The sequence below is a fragment of the Heliangelus exortis genome, chromosome 6 (assembly GCF_036169615.1).
Source record: "Heliangelus exortis chromosome 6, bHelExo1.hap1, whole genome shotgun sequence".
Lineage (NCBI taxonomy): Eukaryota > Metazoa > Chordata > Aves > Apodiformes > Trochilidae > Heliangelus > Heliangelus exortis.
In genome coordinates this window covers 5,806,207-5,827,653 of record NC_092427.1, presented here as the reverse complement: position 1 = coordinate 5,827,653, position 21,447 = coordinate 5,806,207, and the positions used below count along the sequence as shown (strand labels likewise).

At 40.9% G+C, this 21,447-nt stretch overlaps 1 protein-coding gene across 2 annotated transcripts in view; it reads left to right on the top strand.

Moving 5' to 3' along the window:
* The first annotated feature begins 7,889 nt into the window (after positions 1-7,889).
* Positions 7,890-21,447, top strand: part of SPOPL (speckle type BTB/POZ protein like) — a 35,740-nt gene continuing 22,182 nt past the window's right edge. Inside the window, exon 1 of one of the 2 annotated variants that reach the window (XM_071746452.1) lies at positions 7,890-8,166. The gene's annotated coding sequence lies outside the window, so the exon portion shown is untranslated. The remainder of the gene's footprint in view (positions 8,167-21,447) is intronic. The other variant, XR_011726450.1, reaches the window with a different exon arrangement.

Sequence of the window (21,447 nt, the reverse complement as noted above, 5' to 3'; positions counted from 1 at the left end):
CAATAAAATCTGATTTATTTGTTAGCAACACAGGATTTTTATCGAGTGTAACTGGGCTTGACATGAAAATTTTCTGATTAAATTCTGTGGCCTGCATACTGCACGTTGTTCTTGTTTATTACTCCTTATCTAAATTTGGATAGACAAGTTCTTTTCTCATGACCAAAAATAAATCTTTGGAAAGCAGCCACAATTAGAGGGTTCTTTGTATTAATCAAAATATGTCTCCAGAAACTGTTTTCAGCATAGGTGATGAATGTTGTGGTTTTTTTAAATTTTGGTGTGGTTCTTCTGGTGTTTTTGGAACTTTTAGTTTTGCTTTTCTTTTCCCTCTTGATGCTAAATATCCACTTGCATACAAGTATCCAAATGAGGTTTCAGAGGAGACACATTGACAATTGGATGAAGAAAACTCAGTAATGGTTGAAGAAACTTTGTCAGTAAAAACTGATCAAAGTATCATTTTCTAACCCAATGCTCTGGAATTCATAGACTCCTTCGTAGAGAACTGGCTGAAAAATTAGAAGGGATTTCTAGAGCAGAAGAAAATCAAAGCTGCAAATTAGAAGTACTTTAAAGGGACTTTTATGAACTGAACTAAAATGAACTGAATATTATGCCAACTCATCTTTGCTTCTTACTTGCCAGGTATTGTTCCTTCTCTCAAAATAAACTGACCTCATTCATAAGTGACAGCAGAATTTTCATCAGGGAGATGTGGCTAAGAGGACCTTGGATATCCTGAGGCTATTCTATGTTTATTATATCATGGCTTCCTTTGAATCTTTTCATTTTGAGGAGATGCTGTTGTGGCTTTCTGATATTTTAAAACTTGCAGGACCAAACAGATGTTTTCAGTCACAAATCTGGTCTTTGTTCTTTGAAGATATTTTGAAGAGTACTTTGAAGAGTTTCAGACACGATGGCCAAAGGCTTTGAGATAACATACTTGATGCTCACATTTTTGTTGGCACTTTGAGGCGTTTTAAGTACTTACCCACAATGAAAACATTTAATGTATTTATTTTTAATTAACTTACTTCCTTATACACTTGATAAAAACAAGATGAAACACTGATATTCAAAAGTTATAATGACATTCCAGTGTTTGATTATGTAACAATTGTAGTGCAATATATCTGATCACTCTGGTGGCTGTCAGGTCTTTATCACCAGGACTGAATAGGGTTCAACTAGTCACATTTTCTGAAATTGAATAAAATATGATGCTATCATTCCACAGTCCATTTCTGCTTTTTGCTATGATCATTATTGAATCAGCTTTTCTCCCACTAAGGATAATTGTTGAGTGCTTTCAGCACAGTCACTGAAAATATCAGATTCTAAGCTTCAAATATTTAATGTGAAGTAGTCAAAATATAAAACCAGAAAGTGTAAGAAGAAATTAAACAACTCAGTTCTGAGCCGCAAGAAAATTGGGCACAGAAAAACTATGGAAAAGCCTTTTGCAGTGAGTAGATACAGAATGAAATCCCCATGCAAATAATTATGCCTTATCATGATGTCGAGTTCCTGCAAGACTCAGATCTTTCCACACCAATGTTGTCAACAGACTGTTTTAAAATGAGGAAGCAACTTTCACCTTTTGAGAAGAGAGGAGTTTTGACCTTTGAGCACAACCTGCACGAGCGTTTACTGCATAATTTTCTTCACCAATTAGAATTTGTGTTATGTAAATTAGGGAAAGCAGTTGAAAGCTAAAACCTCAAATGAAATTTACGTCCAATTACAGCACTGCAAGATGATTCTAACACTATTTTATCACTGTATATTTCTTATGCCAGGGAAAATTTGACTCAGAAGACCATTACCTTTTCCTGACCAGGAGTTTTCAGCTCTCTGTGCAGAGCATCTCCATCCCTGATGAGTACACTCAAGCATACTGCATTATTCAGCTGAGCTTTTGCTCTAAGAATGGGATACTTCCAGGCTGGTCTCTCAAATCCCAGAGCAAAAGAAAGTTATTCACCTTATGAAGTGTAAAATGTCTTGAGATCCCAAATGCTTGCCAAATGCAAGGAGAAATGAACCAGAAGAAAAACTCAACCTGGAAAGCAGTAGCAGGTGTCAGGCCCATCTCCTCCTGAGCATATGAAATAAAACCACTGGTTTGCCAGGTTTGCCATCTTATTTGTGACCCTCAGTGGCAGTGAGGGGAGAGTAAAGCAGAAAGAACTCAGCACACAGCTACACAGTCGTCGTTGTGGAGGTCTAGAAGATATAATAACTCCACAACTTACACAAGCATGAAGGAAAAATAAGGAAAAAAGTGGAAGAATTGTAGAGGTGGATGACTGACAGGAATCTTGGAATTTTATGGACAAGAAATTGATGGTAATGTGTGTCAGAGAACACTGAGGGGGAACTGACCAGAGATGGTCAGCAGTTTGCAGAAGGTCTGTCTACAGAAAAATTGTCACATAGTGCTGCAAGCAGTCTCCAGTGAGTTTTCTGCCATCATGCATTGAGGAAATATCCATATGGAGATATCAAATCTGCTTTGAAGTATTTACAGCCTGTTTTAAAATGTAACATTGAATAGAGCAACAACAGAAAGAGAAACTGAGGTAAAGGAACATGACAATGCAGAGCAAATTCTATTTAACAATTCTTTTTTAATGCTGCTAACATGTAAGTTGCCCTTGAACTTAAATGAGTTACAAAGCTGACTAAAAATGTGTGAGAATCATTTGCTTGGTGTGTGAAAGTTTGAAAACTCATACTTTTTCATGTTTCACATTTTGCATGTTTATTTGTTTGCTTTTATTGAAAGAAGTGAAGAAGTGAAGCTCACACAGAGCAGCTGCAGAGCTCAGGCAAAGATTGGAATTCCCAAGTTCAAGTCTCTCCTAAAACCAATGTTTGTTTACACAAAGTATAAAGGGGGAGGGACAAGGAAGAGTATCAGCCAGTAACTTGGTGGTTAAGGTTTTGTCTGTGATGTGAGAGACAAGAGACCAAAATTCTCACTGAATCATGAAAAACAGAAACTTGAATCTGACTCACCCAACACTGGTAGGCTCTTTGCTACAGCCACTCAGGTATCTTCGCCAAAATCTTTCTGCCAAAACTACCATTATTTTAGAGTTCTGGTTTCAAAACTTCAACCTTTTCAAGGGAAGACCAATTCAGTTGAACCATTACTGGGTAATTTTAGAGCTGTATTACTAACTTGGAAGAAATTAGGTTTTTTGTTGCAGCTTAACAGGTTTTACTGTTTTTCTTTTAAAGAAGAAAATTTAGAAGGAGAATAAAAGCAGTAAAGGCGGGCAAGTCAGTCTAAATTGGTTAATGCTTTAATATTCTGGAATTTCAATTTCCAAAAAGCAATTCAAATTCTTAAGCTGCTATGTTATAAAAAGACTAAAAACTTCCCTGCTGAAATTTTACACACCTTTAAAACTGTTCATAAAATTGTGACTCATATCAGCTAGGTCAAGCTTTGCATTTATTGAATGCAAAATCACCCACACATCTTGGCAGTGAACTTGCAGTGTTGTCTGCTTGCTCTTTTAGAAGTATATCAAGTAGAATAAAGCAAGGTATTACAGATTTACTATAATTCCTCCAGCAAGTGTTCTCATTTGGAAAACAGACAGGAAAGCAAAACAGAAAGCATAGGACACTAATATTATCTTGCGTTGTTTCCTAGAATAAATTAATAAAAATAATTTAAAAATAGATTAAATAGATTTTTAAAATGTTAAAAAATAGATTAAATTAATATTATTGGCTTTAATTTATTTCACAATTTTTAGTGGTGTTATCCTATTCTGCATCTTGACAATATATTGCAGCAGTGTGTGCTTGCTCACGTGTGAGCATATGTATAATGCTTCCTCTCACCAAAAAGATCTCAAAGAGTTTTATAATGAATCTGCAATTAGGATATGTAGTTTCACCATGGAAATGTGGCTACCTAAGGGGTAGAGAATGACTTCCACTTGCAACTTCACCCTGCAAATAATTTAAATGCATGTTTACAAATGCAGCTCCTTCCCTTAAGTCTGTGGGACAACTCATGTGCCTAATACTGAAAAGAACTGATGAGAGTTAACATCATGTACAGCACCTGGGGTCAGACAGCTCATGTCATACCACAGAATGAAGAAACCTGCTCAATAACCTAGGAAAAAAATCTCTTTCAAACAGAAGCCTGGGAAATCTGATGTTTAATATAAAGGAGACAGACTTTGTGCTTTGAAGGGTTTATCATAGAATCACAGAATGGTTTGGGTTGGAAGGGACCTTAAAGTTCATCTAGCTGCATCCCCCCTGCATGGGCAGGGACACCTCCCACCAGCCCAGGTTGCTCCAAGCCCCATCCAACCTGGCCTTGGACACTTCCAGGGATGGGGCAGCCACAACTTTCCTGGGCAACCTATGCCAGGGTCTCACCACCTTCATGGGAATGAATTTTTTCCTAATGTCTAACTGAAATCTCCCTTCTTTGAGTTTTAAACCATTTCCCAAATGGGAATGGGTTATCTAAGGTGAAAGTCCCAACTGTCTGAAGCTTGATCACCATGGAGAAAAGATTGTGCTGCCTGCCCAGACTAGAGGACTTAAAATCTCAAAATACTAATCCTTTTGGAAGTGTACTTTAATATGCTTCCTTATTCTTTCTAGGAGAATTCTTGGGCGAAATTATTTAATAAGAACCCCCTAAGAATTGTTAGGTTAGGTGTTTGAAAAAGCACTCAAGAAGGGATCCAAATTGACTGTTGTAGAGAAATATCATGAGCTGGACTAGATGATCATTGTTGGCCACTTACAATGGAAATATTCTATTCTATCCTATTCTATCTTATTGTAGTATGAGGACTTCCCAGTGAAGGATGGACCCATGACAGTTGAATAAAAACATTGGTCTGTCCTGTAGAATCTGGGAGGAAAGCAACTGCATTTTTCTTCTTTTGGCTTTAAATCCTTTTTATACAATAAAGTAACATAGCACCTTTTCCTGAAAAGCTTTGGAAACTATAAATATTTCCAAGTTTCTGCCAGGAAGTAGTGTACATTGTAAGTGCTTATTCCTCTGGGGCCTTCTGGCTGATTTGAGAAATTACGATCCAGGTCATTCACTCTGGAAAGTTTGGCTCTACCTCTGGTCTCTGCCAGAATCTTCATTTTGTTAACCTGCCTAATCATTTCACCCTGTCTTGTTTTTCTCTACCAATTTCTGTCCTAATCAGATTACAAACTCTGATTTTGTCTCACGTTTTGTAAAATGTGTGGCATAAATGGCCACTTATCTCAGTTGACCCACTAAGTGCTGCCATAACACAAATAAGAGAGATGCATCCTCACGTGAGAGTATTCACCTTGTATTCATGTGACATGAGAGTATTCACGTGACACAGAAGCCTGGGACTGTGCAGTGCACTTTAATTTAGCATTGAGAAGCAAACCTAGAGTAGGAAAATGGGAACTTAAGGGGGAATAGCTGGGAATAGTACTGAATGAAAAATACAGGAAAAGAAATAAAACTTCTGTTGAAACCAACTGGAGACTGTAAAGTCCTTGTCGCTTTGCTTGGCAGCCATTTATACACCCTTCTGTGGCATTCACTCCCCCCCCCCAAAAAAAAAAAAAAAAAAATTACAAGTCTGAGGATGAGCAAAAGAACTTTTTGGCCCAAGAGATGAGCTGTAATCTCATCTTTTGCCTGCTGACAAATATTCATGTGTTTCTCACAGCTTCTGTTAATGATCCTTCTTTGCAGACTTTCTCTAGAGTGGGATTTAAGGGAGATGGTAGTTAGTTCCTGTATAGGAAGATTAACTCAGCTCACTGCTCTCCCCATGTGATGGGTTACTCTACTTAAATACTAAGACTCTAAATACTGAGACTCTTCAGTTAGAACTAGGACCATACCCATGATTTCCAGTTAGGGGACACTGAATTCTTCCTTGAGAAAGAGCAGACATTTCTCACTTCCCACTTGCAACAGCATCTCCAATACCAAGAATTCTGATAGTTTGTGTTTCACTTGTGTCTCATACAACCCACAAAGCCCTACCACGTCTTCTTCTAAGTAATGGCCCATAGAAAAAGTTCCTGTTCTTCCTCCAAGCATCCCATTCAGCTAAATGGAGCAAGACCTTGCCTGTATCCTTATTTCCTATAAGAACTGGTATGAAGAAGACTCCAAACAAATGAAAAATGCTGAGCCATCTGGAAATACAGTGCAATATTGGACAGGTTCTTGAAACAGTTCTGAGTGAGCTAGTAGTACCAAAAGCAGTATGGCTCTGTCAGTGCAGTTTTTCTCTGCAGGATGAATTGTCCAGGGCACTGTGTCTCACAGATGTATCGGTTTTGAGCCCTTGGTAGCTCAGGGAATCCTTACACAGAGCAATGCTGTGTACACATATCCTTCACACTCCTTCTCAAGGCAGGAAATTAAGGTGCCACTGAGTCTTAATAGTCTCCATATTTTCCTTAAAGCCCTGATGCTTACAAAACCAAACCAAAACTGCTTCTTTAGCAATCCTCCACAAAGAAGTTTGCAATAGGGAATTCACGATGATAACATCATTTATGTTTTAAGAGCAACTAGAAAGATACATCAGTGATTTAGAGAAATTTGCTCCCCTTGGGCTAAGGGAAACAGATCTGCTCCACAACTCCTAGAGCTGCTGGGTGGTGAGGGTTGGTGGGAGGGAACAGAAGCACCCAGGTCAGGAAGCTGTTCAGTGAAGGACTCGAAGGTCATGCGAGGAGCCTGGAGCAGATCTGAGCATCAGGTAAGATGCTGAGAACCCAAGACCAGCACTGCACTTGTGGTGCAGTTCTGTGGGGCTGGTTCCTGTCAGGTCCTCATACCTGGTAGCAGATGGAGTTCACAAGTGTCATTTTCAGGTTACTTTTTAAAAAAACAACAACAAAAAAGCGCCTAAAAAAGGAGTCTTCAGAAGCTCAAGGTCCATCCTGCCCCATGAGCCAGGTCAGTCAGCAGGGGTGATGCTCAGGGACTCGTTTCATGGGAGCTACTTGTGTCTGGTCCCACTGAATCATCCAGGTTGGAAAGGACCCCTGAGATCATCAAGTCCAACCCTTGATCCACTCCCCCAGTGGTTCCCAGCCCATGGCACTGAGTGCCACATCCAGGCTCTTCTTAAAAACCTCCAGAGATGGAGAATCCACCCTCTCCCTGGGCAGCCCGTTCCAATGTCTGATCACCCTCTCTGGAAAGAATTTCTTCCTAATATCCAACCTAACCCTCCCCTGGCAGAGCTTAAGACCATGGCCTCTTGTTTTAATGAGAGCTGCCTGGGAGCAGAGCCCGACCCTCCCCTGGCTCCAGCCTCCTTTCAGGGAGTTGTAGAGAGTGATGAGGTCTCCCCTGAGCCTCCTCTTCTGCAGGCTGAACACCCCCAGCTCCCTCAGCCCTTCCTCACAGGACTTGTGCTGGATCCCTTCACACCCTCATTCCCTTCTCTGGACCCGCTCCAGCCCCTCAATCTCCTTCCTGAACCGACGACCCCACAGTGAGCTCACAAACCACCCCCCGGGTTCCCCTACCCCGGATCCTCCCAAGAACCGCCTCCTCCGGACACCAAGCGCCGCTTTTTCCCCTCACAGGATCCCAAACAACCACGGGCGGAGTTGGGGGGGGGGGGGGGGGGGGGAGAGGGGGTGTGGGTCAGAGCGGTGTCCGGGAGGAGCCGGGTGTGTGCGGGAGGAGCCGGGTGTGTGCGGCAGGAGCGGGATGGCTGTGGGAGGAGCAGGATGGGTGCTGTGGGAGGAGCAGGATGGGTGCTGTGGGTGACCCCGACCCCGGAGCCGCCTCCGCCCCTCAGATTCCCGGCCCCGCCCACCCCCGCGCCTCAGGGGAAAAGGGGGCGGAGCCGCGCGCCGAGGCCCCGGATGGAAGCGGCGCGGCGCGAGGTGGCGTGACCCCTCCCTGCCCGGAAGTACCGGAACGGCGGCAGCAGCCGGAGCGGGGCGGTACGGGAGCCGTGAGGGGCCGATCCCCGTGGCAGCAGCGGCGGTGTCGGGGGGCTGTGCAGAAATGCGGCTCCGCCACCGCCCGGCTTCGCCGTTTCCGCCCGCCGCCGGGCACCGGTGACCGCCACACCTTCCTTCCCTCGGCCCGGCAGTATGAAACCCACTGCGTCGCCCAGCCAGCGCAGCGCTCCGGTACGTACCGCCCCGCGGCTGTCGGTGGCGGTGTGTGTGTGAGGGAAAGGAACGCCTTGGCTGCGCTGCTCCCAACCACCGGGGATCCCCCGGACCCTTCTGCCCGAGGCCTGCGGGCCCGTCCCTTGGGGAGGCGGCGGCCGCGGTGCTGCCGGGAGGGCCGGGCCTGCCCAGAACCTCGGTTCTGGCGCTGGGAACCGGGCTTGGAGCGGCATCCCAGAGAGAGGAGTGTGGCTGGGGTTGTTCCCACCTTATGGAATCCATAGCTTGGGCAGGAGGGGCTCCGGTATGGGCCGGTGCAGGCCTTGGGATGAGCCCTGCCCAACAGCTTCCCCCCCAGGGCTGCCTCGGGGACAGCTTTGTGGGAAGAAAAAAAAAAATTATAAATTATCTCGGAAGGAAAAAAAAAAAAAAACAACAAACAACAGACGGGAAAAAAATACGATGGGGGGTTTGGGGCTGCTTTCTTTAGGTTGTGGTGGGCAAAGTTTGGGGGAGGCTGTAGCAGCAGATGAGCTGAGTTCCGGAGCTCCTTCTCGGTGTTTGATTCATCCCTTCTGCCTGCACCATTTTAATCCCCGGTGAGGAAGTGGAGTTGACCAATGGTGGTTTTCACCTGGTGATGTCATCTGCTGAAATTCGCTGGAGCCCGGGGAAGTCAGCATCGTATTCAGGCGGTTTGGGAGCAGAAATAGTTGGGGAGGGCTGGGGAAAGAATGGGGAAAAGCAAAGCTAAGAAAACAGCGTGAGCACTGCTGGTGAATTAACTGTTTACCTAAGTGCAATGCACTAAAATCAACAGTTCGTTTTAAAATGTAGCTTTTTTTTTTATGAAGAGATTCTCAACTTTCGTTGTAAAGTGGTGTTAAGAGTTACAAAAACAGGATTTGAACAAAAAGGATTGTTTCTAACCTCCTGCCAGGAAGAGCAATCTATGAGAGTCAAGCTGGGTCATTCCTTATTCTTATCAGTTCTGCAGAATGCATTATTTTGATAGATATCCCATATGGTTGAAGGAATTCGTGCCATGGTGGTGCTGAAGCTGAGCCATTTGTATGACTGCCAAGTTTAACTGTTAAAAAAAAAAAAAAAAAGTCCTGTTCCTTTTTCTGCTTGTAGTAAAAACTTTGGTTTCTGCAAATAAAAATCCCTTCTTGGAGGGACACTTAGCAGTCACTGTCACTTCTGAAAGTTTTGAACCTGTATTCTCTATCTGGGCCTTCCAGGATGTGTGACTAGAATAAACAAAAATGTTTGTGAAGGATTTTCAGTGTGTCTACTGCATAGTATTTCCCCCCCCTCCTTCTTAAGTAGATGTTTGCTCAGGAAAAGGAAAATAATTTTTAAACAATGTGCCCTCTGTATATATAAACCTGCAAATAGGGCAGGCTTGGGTACATCACCAGGAACTACTACTAAATCTCGTCTGGAAACCTGAGATTTTAAATATCCAGAAATATCCTTGGTATTACATTGCCTTGAAACATCTTTCTGCCAAGCTTTCAACTTCAGTAGTTTGCAGTCTGCTTTTAAACTGTCAGTGAAAATAATTATATCCTGAACTTGTATAGGTGTTGTGAGCTACTTGTTGCTATTAAAAACTTGTGAATGCCATAGACAAATATAAAATGGAAAATCTTCCAAGTTTTTTCTGGCCTAATTGCTGAATTCAGCTGTCAGTGCATATTGCTTGCAGCTCTTGGAGCTTCAGTTGAAATGATTTATTATTAAGCTACTTTTTTTTTTCCTCTCCTTTTTTGCTACAAATTGTCTTTATCTGCTAATTTTTGTGCTGTTGAAAGCACCTAAATATAAGTTTGGAGAAGGAATGGAACCAGTTGTAGTTAACAGCATTAGTCAAAGTGGAAAATAAATAGTTGAGGACAGCAATAGGTAGTGGGGTTAAGGGTTGCTCATAGATCTCATTGACTTTTTATTCATTCTGCCTTGGTTTTCTGTCTGCATTTGTTGTTTTCCCACTCTTTCAGTTTCTTTGCATCTCTACCTTATCTGTTCACATTTTTCTCTTCTTATGCCATTGTAGAAATGATCATAGTTAGATGTTGCCCTGTTGAATTTTTTTCCAGGTTCTGGGGTATGCTCAGAAGCAGGCTTCTGTGTATCTTGCATTACAAAACTACCCCATCCTGTTGGTTTTGTTTGTTTGTTTTCCTGATCATGAGAAGTAGATATTTGTGGCATTTTTTTCTGGGAGTGTTGTGTGGCAGATTCATATGCTCCTTATAGGTATGTCTGTGTCTGTGTCAAAAGCTGTCTGCATCATGCTGCCCCTTCTGCTTCCTCTGTATTTAGCCAAACGTAATTAAGAGTAAGGAAATCTACGGGAGATTGTTATCAGCAGTAACCTGACACTTGCAATCATAAAATCCTGTGATGCTCCAAATACTGTGCCCTGGATCAAAAAGTTAACACTTTAAGAAGTGTCAGTGTTGTTCCATTCCCACTTTTTCCTTGTTTTTGGGTCTTTCTTCCCTACTTCTGTGAAACCACTTTGTTTTCTTCAGTGACATTTAGTGCTTCCTCAGCCATGTCCATCCCAGCTAATGTGGCCACACGGTCAGCTCATGTTAGGGGCAGCAATCCAAGGCTCTGATGCTGGATTATTTTGTGTGAATTGCAGTTTCAGAAATTGCCACGGTGCAGCTGGAGGGACACCCAGCTCTCCCCTGGCTCTGCAGAGGAGGAAGGAAGAACATCTGAGTAGCCAGAGAGGCTCTGTGTTTTCTCTCACATTTTTAGGACAAAACAGAAGGCCCTTGCCTCTGGTTATCTAATTCTTCCTCCATCACCCTAAGAGATGTCCTCTCCGGGAGGTTTTCATACTTTGGCTCTTGACTCCTTTTCCTCTCAGTAAAACACATGCATATTCACAAGAGGCTTCTTCCTCTCTTTGATTTCTTGAGAAACTTTCCCATTCATGTGCTTATGGCACTTGGTTTCTGTTTCTCCTTGTGCCACCCATATCAAAAGGATTCCTCTTAGAACTGTCCCTTCAAATAGCAGTAGGTAATGAGTTTCTTCAGTGGTCCTCATGCTAAAGGGAGAATTGTTGCAGCTCTGTGAGGGGTGCAGGTGTTTCCATGGCAGGAATTTCCAGGATGTAGTAGTTGTTACTGAGTGAGGATAACCACTTGCTCTAGTCCAGTGAGTTTCTGAAGTAGTCTGGATAATATGTTACAAAGTGTGTATTGTTTTGCATAAACGTTTCATTTTTTGGTAACATTATAGTTTTTCAGCTTCCGTGGTGAGGCTGAGTTTTGCAGGAGTTCCTGTTCAGTATTGGAGTGACCTTAAGATCCCCTCAGCTCTCTGATTCCATTTACTTCAGTGTGATAGCTTTCCAACGTGATTTTTGGTAACTTAGTTTATGCTTTGTCAGCTAAAAAAGGCTTTTTGATGTTCTTTACAACGAATTACTTTGCAAGCATGCATATATCTGTCGACGTCGTTGTCGTCAGTGTTTGCATGTGGCATTTAGGAAATGGAGTGGAAAGTGAGATGCACTTTCAGCTGATTCAGAGCCTCGTTGGCATGGAATAATCTCACATGCACAAGTTCCCTGAATTAGATTATTTATCCTTGATGCTGCCTTGGATCTCCTGGAAGCCATTTGGCATTTGATTTTTGTGAAAAATATTCCACTTGCCACGTTTTATTAGTTACTTGTCTTTTTCTTTCTGTGGAAATCGTAAAAAATAGGTGGCATCAAATGTAAATGCTATATCCAGAATTTGACAGTTGTTTTTTAATAAAAAAAAAAAAAAAATTAGTTACCTCTCCATGGTGTTTGTTCAGAGAGTAAAGATGGACTAAATGAGTTCAAAGTTGACTTCATGTATAGTTGAATGCTTGGTAAAGGGGAAGAAGAATTTCTGTGTGGAGTTCTCGCCTCTTTAAAAGAGGTTGTACTATGTATTTTTCTTTTTTTTTTTTTTAATTTTTTTTATTTTTTAGCACTAAAAATGTCTGAAGTGCTCACTTGATTCCATTTCTAAATACAGGGATTGAAGCTGGTGGGTTTTGTGAGCACATGCAGGTTGGTAATTTACTACGAATGCGTCTGAAGATTTAATAATAATAAAAAGAAGTCTCAAACCCCTCAACTTTAGGTTTCAGCTTAGCTGATAAACATAATATGAAGCTCTAGTTAGATTGTACTCTTGCTGTGGGATTGCTTTAGAACAGAGAGCTGCTCAGCCTTTAATTAGTGGCACTTTATCAGCTGAGTGGTGAAGTCTGTGCCACTTTCATCCACCTTTGTTCCCCTGACATTTGCTCCTTGCACTGTATTGTGACTTGACTCCTTAAGTAGTTCAAAGGTGAATTATCACTGGATGTGTAATTTAACCGGCTGCTTTAGAGAAAGAAAAAGCAATTATGTGCCAGGAGAATGCAACAGAGCAGCTCTTGGCGTAGGCAGTGCTGCTGCTCCTGGAGTCAATGTCTCCAGCGGTTGGGAAACTTCCAAAGTTCATGGGGTGGGAACCTTTTATTGTTCCTGCCTCCGTTGTGCTGTGGGGAGGATCACTATGTGAACCTTGGGAGCCAAGCTTTCTCTCAGCCTCCTTCCTGCTTGTTCCTTTAATGTTCATCCCCTCCCAGGAGCTCACTTACCAGTCGGTCAAGTCACTTGCAAAATCAGTTCATAAACAGGGTCATGAATGGAGATGAAGGGACTGAGGGAGAGTGACTTGGACTTGATTTCTTTCAAATGGCTTGTTTTCTTATGTGTTAAATGTTTGGGAAATTAATTAGACTTGGATGTCTCCAAAAGGCTTGGAGTTAGTTGCATCACCTGTTGCTTCCTGGACAACTGAAATTTCCTGTAGGTGCAGAACTCATTCTGGCCTGAGGAGTAAGTACTTTACCTGAGGAGTAAGTATAACTTTCTCCTTTGGTGCCACATTTTCTAGTTCTCTGTTCCATGTTGCCTTTTTCTTTGGAAAACTACTTTTCCCAAAAGTTTTAATTTTCCTGGCTTGCTTTCTATTCAGTTTCTAGCTGATGGGTCTGTTTTCTCCATCAGCATGGCCTGTAGCTGTGAGGGACAGCCATATTCAGTATGCAGAATTTCACTGAATAATCACTGGTTCAGGTTGAAATTAAAGAAAAATATATAATCTGTTTTTAATGTAGCAATCTAATAATTCAGATTAGTTCAGATAATTTTTAAAAATTCTTTAGAGACAGTAATTGCTTACTGTCTGCAGCATTTAACAGAATAGGGATTTAAATTCCTTAACCTGCACATTACCTCAGCAACAATGCTGCACACTTCAGTGACAATTTTTCTTAAATTTCCCAGCAGATGGATTCCTTGTAAACTGAGTTTAATTTCAGAGTTACTTGTTTGTTTGTATCAAAACTTTTGAAGGTAAAGTCTGAACTGTTTTCTAACAATTTAGATAACAAATGCTTAGTAGAGCTTTATCTTCAGGGAAGAAGCAATATGTAATGATAATATTGAACTTTAACTCCTTTTTATGAGCATCCTATGTACCAGTTGGTCACTAATGTTTAGATATCAAATTGAATAACTGTTTTTGTAAGGGAGCACAAAATACAGTAATTTCAACTAGTGGGTTGTGGATTTAATTATTTGCATACATCTGGATTTGTACTTACTTTCAGGTGTTCTTTTTATACATTTGTAAAGTTCTGATTATAGTTTGAGTTCATTTAAAGAATGAACTCAGAGTATTACAGTTCTGGTAACATTATACTAGAAACCAAGTTGAAATCTTCTGCTTCTTTGGGTGATTTGTACACTAATGCACTACATTGCTGGGCTGAATGTCAAAGTTGATGTGAGCTTACTCTTAGCTCTGGTCCTGCATTTGGTAAATGGTTGTTTCAGAGGAACAGGATGTGTGAAATCTTGTTCCAGTGTTCTTTTGATCTCCTTGCAGAATATGTCAAGGAACATTTTACTTGTTGCTTGTGTGGGCTTCTTAAGATTAAAAATGGCTGCAGGAGAATGTTTCTTTTTCAGTAGGTGATATAGTTTGAGAAACTGAAACCTCTTGTGCTGAATAAGCTTGCTTTTGTTCCAAGTTTTGCAAAATACAATGGGCAGGTGGTTGATCTGAGGGGAAAAAAAACACAGCAGTGAAACCATCTGGAAGACTTGAATTAATGCTGTTATATCCCATGAGAGGTTTTTGATTAGGGGAGTTCCTGCCTTGCTTATGGCAAGAATTATCCGTAATGTTCTCCTGAAGTGTTGTTTATCCTCTTAAAATAAGGAAAGTGTGCTGAAAATTTGTGTGCAGTAAACTTTGCAGAGTTAGATGCTCTAATTAGTGATAGTAGTAGGTTATCAAGCAAAATCAGCCTTTATTTTGTAGTGAATATTGTATTACAGGCCACGCATAAATTTTAATAATTTAAATAGTAATTGTGTTTGAAAATGTATGGTCCTCTCCAACAACCTGAGACTCTGCTTACTGAGTGGTAAGAGATAAAAATAGATGGTAGTAGCATCACTAAATGTGTTTTATCTGGGTTACTAAAGAGTATCCAAGCTTTCCCAGGGATTTTCAGAGTCACTTGTAAAGAAGGGCTCATTGCTTAGTGTTAGCCAAATTCTGAATTTCCTGATATTTAATAACTTTTTTGTTGTGTTTTTCTTTCTGGGTTGTTGTTTGTGTTTAGTTGGTTGGGTTTTTTTGTATGTTTGGTTTGTTTTGGGTTTTTTGGTTTTTTTTTTATGAAAGCACTTTTCTGTGGCTGCCCAGCAGGCATGGCACTGTGCTGTGTTAACCAGGTGGCCTCCTCAGGATGTTGTCCTTTGGGTGGACAGAAGCAAAAAGCAACCAGAGTGGCATTGGCTGTTGTTCTGCTGTGTTTTACAGCACTGAAGAGGAAACCAAATCTATTTACTTGCTGTAGCCAGTGGAGGACTTTGCAAGCCCAGCTGTGCTCAGACATGGGCAAAGGAGGGATGTTTGGGTTTATTGAGCATAGATGTCGGTGGGCAGTAGTTCATCAGGGAATAATTGCTGGTGGAGCATGTTGCCAGCAAGACCCTCTTGAAGGCAGCTGAAGCAGCTTATGGAAAGAGTTGATAAAGTATGAAATACGAAGTTTGATAGAGCTTTGATAACCCTGTTGAGTTTGTCAAACAGAAATCTGCTTAAGCCTGCCTGGACTAGCCAGGCCATCCTGAGAGCCCTACACCAGCCTCTTAGCATTGTGTTTGCCTTGCTGACAAACTTCTGTAAAACAATGAACCTGTGGGAGTAAAACTGATGGCTTAAGGAAATCGTGCTGAGAAGGGGGGGGGGGGAAATGAACAAACCCCCTGTTCAACAAGGTGTTAGGTTTAGTTTTGAATATAGTCAGAAGCCTCAATTTAACCCTCTGAGTTTGCACAGGTTTTGTCAAGTGAGCAGATGACATGTTAACCTTTTGGAGAGAGACCTTTTGCTGGGGAGCTTTATGTGAAGTAAACTGCACCATCCTCCTGCTCCTTTTTCCTCTCACCCTGGGTAAGCAGGCTGAGGCTGCAGATCAGAGCAGGGAGTTCTGCAGTCTCAGCTGCTGGAGAAGCAGCGGGGCTTGGGGTGGCAGAGCAAGAAGTGGTTATTGCTGAGCAGTCTTCCTGTGAGGCATCAAATGGTTCAGTGGAATTTGAAAGCTATAGAATTTTTCTAATGCTTAAACTAGTTTTAAAGAAGTGAGGAAAAAAATGTGAGTATTGCTTTTGGTGTCAGAACTTGTCCTTTCTAATCTATAGTTGTAGAACTTAGAGCTGCTGAGTTTGCTCATCTTTTCTGTCTAGAGAGAGTAAGGATACTGAAATTTTCTTCTGTCTTGAGCAAGTTGGACTCTCCTGTAAGTGGGAAAAATTATTGGAAACTGCAGAGGTTTGAATCGCTTCTGTTGTGGAAAAATGAATCTTAAGCAGATTATTTTGTAATTATTCTTACATCGAAAAGTATAAGTCACCTAATATCTGGATGTTTTTGAAACAAGAGGTTAGGAGAAATTGCATACTTGTTTTTGAAATTCGAAAACCAGTCCCTATTGGACTAAATTTGGGAGTTGCACTTGGTGAGCCCTATTAGGTTCCTTCCAGCTTGAGATAGTCTATAACTTTTAGGATTTTCTTTTTTACCTCTGAGGGTCTGAACTTGTTCAGCTGCAGTCCAAAGCTGAGATGCCAAATTTTCCTTGCCTTGATGGCTTTTGTTAGGTCTTTGTATAAACTCTCCTTAGTCAGGATGAAGCAGGAATCTCTAAAACAAGTGTGTGGAGCTCTACCTCTGGAGCTACTTGTCTTTTCCTGGGATGATGTCTCACCATTGTGGGTGACACTTAATACCCAGTCCATTGAAATTAGTGGAGTTTCAAGACTTTAGGTGAAGTAGTATGGAATGCAGCTTGGTCCCTTGGTAGAACTCAGTTCTATTTCTTGGCTTCTAAGTGTCTGCTGTTTTTTGCACTAAGGGGGTAATATTTTTTTTGACTGTCTGGCAAGAGGTATAGAACAGACCTAATCCTCTCAATATTTCCATGAAGGTGCCACAAATTTGTCCCACTGTTTGCTACGATAGGTAACAAGGTGAAAAATAATCAGAAACCCTTCCTGATAACATCTCTGGCTGCTGAAAGAAGTTGTGGACTTTCCAGGTGATAAGGGTCTGCAGAGGTGAAAGCATCAGCCTCTAGAGAGGATATTCGAGTGCTTTTCACAAATCTTACAAGTTTAGAAAGAAAAGAAAAAACAAAATGACTGTGAATCTGCTCGGGAAAGATTTTTCTTTTTTTTCTTCTTTTTTTATTTGTTACAATTAAACTTTCCTTTGTCTAATATAGGTATTTCTGTTGCATGTGCAAAAACTAAAGATTAGTATTTTCAGTTTGGTGAACTCTTGTGTGTATTAGTATTTAGAAAAAAAAAGTATTTAGAAAAAAGATGTCTTCATTTAATATACTTTCATGTGCCAGTGATTTGTTTGACTAAGAGCAATGGAGTGAAACTGAGGAGGCTTTGGCTGTATACCAGGAAAAAACCTCAATAGCAATAGATTATTTGAATAGAATAGTTTCCCAGAAGGAATTGTGGTGAAAATACCCATCTTTTGGGTCCCATAAAACTAGCCTGGGCAATGAAATTGAAATATGCTGTAAGAAATAATCTTGTATTTCTGCTCCAGGGGAATGCATGGATGACTCCTGTAAGAAATGGTCCAGGTTATCTAATGAGGAGTGCAGTGGATTTCTATATTCCAGAACAATAATGCAAAGCTAATGCTGAGGGGTTTTTATTAATAAGCTTGTGTGGTGTAAACCAGACAGTCACAGTGCAAGCTCTGCTGGACACTAGGTTTGCCCTCAGCTGAGGTAAAGTTTAACTTTATTTTTTCAAAAGCTTAGAATAAGAAAGAAAATTCAGAGTAAAGCCTGAAAAATACAGTTGTTCACCTTACAGTTTTTACAGCTGATAGCATAATCCTTGCTAATTCTGAGCTGCTGACTTCAGTGTTATCAGGTGTAGCTACACCACTATCCTGAAAAGCTGAGCCTTTCCCACATTTTGCCTTGCTGGGGCTCTACTGCCAGAACCACCCCGGGGATCTGCTTTTAATTTCTGGACTCTTAGTTGCAGCTATTTTAAGATGTCTCTGACCCCAGCTGCCTGCCTTGTCTCTGCTGCAGTTTTCTGTCCCTGGAGCAGGGGTGACCAGGGATGTAGACATAGTTTCTCAGCTGTCATGGTTCAGTCCAGAGTAATACTTTTTTTCTTACTGAGTGGAGGAGAAGAGTATGAATTGGCTGTGTGGCTGCTGAAGTGTGCACGTTTATCCTGGCTGGGCAGCAGCTTCCAGCAGAGCTGAGGGATGGATGGCAAGGGTGAGATCGCAAGCATCAGGAATGTAGGAGCAGCCAGAGCTTATGGTTTAAGGCCCAGCACTGATTTAAGTTTGTGTAAACTTGGTTCCAGAGCAAACATATGCTCAAATAAGCATTTTTTAATACTGTGTTGAGGAAAAAAAATCCAAACCCATTGGTTTAACTGTTACAGACCTCTCCGTTCTTCAGTGTCATTGGGTTTTTCCCATGCATAACCAACTGCTCTTCCCTTCTGCTTGCCCTGGAAAGGAAACATTTTGTATGATAGAAGTACTACAAATAATATTCAAGGTACTGTATCCTTAACATGCAGGTTTCCTAACTTAGTGAGGTGGATATATATAACTGCAGTTGCATCAGTGTTAGTAATATTGTTTGCTCAGATGTTGCAGTGATAGGTTGGGATCAAATTCAATAAATACTTAACACTCTTTAAATTTTCTGGGTGTATTTTGAGCCTGTTTTCAGAGAAGCAAATGATGATGCTAAACAAATTGGAAAACTGCCTAAGCTTAATAAATCCTCTCAAATGTCTTTTATTGTGTTGTATCTCATCCAGCAGAAAATGTAGTTTAATAGTTAGACATATAGGAAATGTGCAGCAATTTTTAATTCTTTTAAAAAGGTAATTATGAAGATATGCAAATCTTCCTAATTAAGAAATATCCCATCTTTTACAAAGTTCAGATTTTCTTTCGTATTTACTAGCATAAATTTTATGTATTTTTGTAAGCATGATCAGTTTGCAAGACAAACTCTTAAACAGAGAAAAAAATGGTAGATTTCACTCTTCAACTGGATATTTTTTTTAAGCCTCTGAGATTTGGTGAAAAAGATAATGTCTTTTCTGTGAACTTGAGCAGTGTTCAGTCCCCAGGAGTTTCTGCTTATGCATCAGCATGACCCAGGTGCTGGGTGCCTGTTGCACTAATCATTCTGTGACTTAAAAGAAAAGGAGAAAAGGCTTCCTTGGCCTTCATAGATGCTACCTGGCATTGTGGGAGTCAACTGGAACATGGCTTTAGATAGGGTTTGCAAAATTAACCTCATCTTGGGTCTTAAAATGTTTGAACTCAACGATTTTGGTCTGGTTTGTTTGCTTCCTCCGTTTTTGGCTTCATAAATGTATTTTCTCTCACCCAAGAACTGATAAGAAGGTGAACCTTAGAGCACTTAGGCATTTTCCCAAGAATTTGCCTCCTCTTGTAGTTTAAAAAACCAAACCTGATTCCTGGAGTAATAAACACTGATTGATAGTAATGTACGTAGTGCTTATATAATAGTAGTGCAATACTTGGGTAGTGCATTATTCACTGAGCATTTAATGAGAAGAAATTAAATCTATCTCTAGCTAGAGCATGTTTATTTTGAATGAGGTTTTGGAAGATGATTTTATTGAATGGAAGGCTTATTCACTTCAGATTTTTTTAAAAATTAGTGTTGGCTGTACAACTGGACAAACTGTGTATGGTTACTGAATTATGAATATACTAGGAATAAAAAGTTGGAGGAACAGGGCGTTATTTGCAAGTTAACCTCCAGAAGGTGATCTTTTATTTTAGCCAGTGATGAAATACCAGTATTTCCAAAAGAAACAAAAAAGTTAATTCATAACAGCTTTGCATTTCTTTGAATATTCAGGAAAAAACCTCTTACCATTCAAATGGAATATGTGAGATATGCTGGGGGGGGAGTTGTTGGTATGGTCATTTCTTAGGCTTTCTTTAGAGCCTGTGAGACAGCAGTGGGCACTCAGTAAATGAGTGTTTTGCATGAGCTGTTAAATGCCTGAAGTAGTTTGTTGACTGGAGCTGTTTGATGCTTCAGGCAGGACAAGCTCCACAGCCTCCTTTGGGGCACCCTGGACTTTGGGCCATGGTGGTTTGGAAGCAACCCATGCCATGGATGTTAAGTGTAGGGTTGTGACACAGTTTCTGGACAGGGCTGGAGAATAAGACCACAGAGTGCCAGACTAGCTCATGTTCAGCTGTATCATGTGATGAGATGATGGAAGTCCTATGATGGGCCAAAATATGGCCAGCCCTGGAGGGAAAGGCATTGATCCTGGAGTTTCAAGCTGTGGAAAGAAGAGAGAGCAGAGAGGAGAGGTCAGCAGGAGCTGAGCATCTCTTTCACAACTGCCTTCTTGCTTTTGAGGGAAATGAATAAGGCCACTGATTTGCTTGGTGAACTGATCTGTTGGGTTAGGTTCTAGCAGGCTGGATTTGACTTTTGGGCTGTGTTTTGATAAACTGCAGAAGGCAGTTTATCTATCCAGTCCTGCCAGTGCTTTGTTGACTGTAGTACCTCTCAGAAAAACAAAGATAAGATCACTTTGGTCACTGGTTAACATGCACACCTGCCTGGATGCACCTGTTACACGGATGGTGCTCTGAAAGAACTTTTAGGGTATAATTATTACACTGAACTTCCATTCTTAGACTTGAGAGCTACCAAAAGATCACATTAACCCTTAAGGTAATTCTTCAAATAGGTTTATGGAGTGTTTTTTGGAGTAGAAAAGTCCTCTTTGTGTGTTTATATACATGATGGTACCTTCTTAATGAGCTGGTAATTTTTTTCAGTGAAAAAGGTGTTGAGATGATTCCAACAGATGTAAAATGTCTGGGAATGTGTTCTTGTCTAGCCCTAAGAGGTTGAAAAGTAACTATTTAGAATAATGTTGACAAATATTTTCAGTTTCTGGGAAGGTAAGCAAGAGAGTATTGTATTGGTATATGAAATAGCTTTGAATCTTAAGATCTCTTGAAATGAAATAGCTGGTAGAGTTGTTGATTAAATTTAGTGTAAATATGTTTCATGGAGGATAGCCCATGTTTTCTTCATGCTCTGTGTAGAGATAATTAGAGATGATCAGCTTCAGATGGCTTCAAGTTTAAAACATTTTTTGAATAAGAAAGTACACTGGTTGATTCCTAAATAGAATGTGCTTTGAGAAATGACTTTTTTCCATGCTATCTCTACCTGCTCTCTGCTTTGTAAGTAGTACTCAGTTCTGTAAAGATTCTGATTTGACAGACTGGTCCATTTGGCAGTGATCAGCAGGTGAAACCAACACCTGCTTTAACAGACCAGTAGAATGTATAAGCCCTTCATGTTTGGTGGCTGGGTGTACAGGTTCAGTAAAATACCTTTGATCTTTTCTCTTTTGACATAAGACAGTGAGAGCAAACTCTCAGTCATCACCACCTCCTGCACCACATTCAGAATGAGTTTATCACTTCATTAAAAAAAAACCCAAACACCAGAAGTCCTTGACACACTTGAAAAATGCATCTCAAAATTTCCATTTTGGAAGGCAGGAACATCTTCTGCCCTCATCCAAAACTTGTTTTCATGTTCCCAGTGCATGTTTCTTGTCAGGGCCAGAGAGTTCTGCCT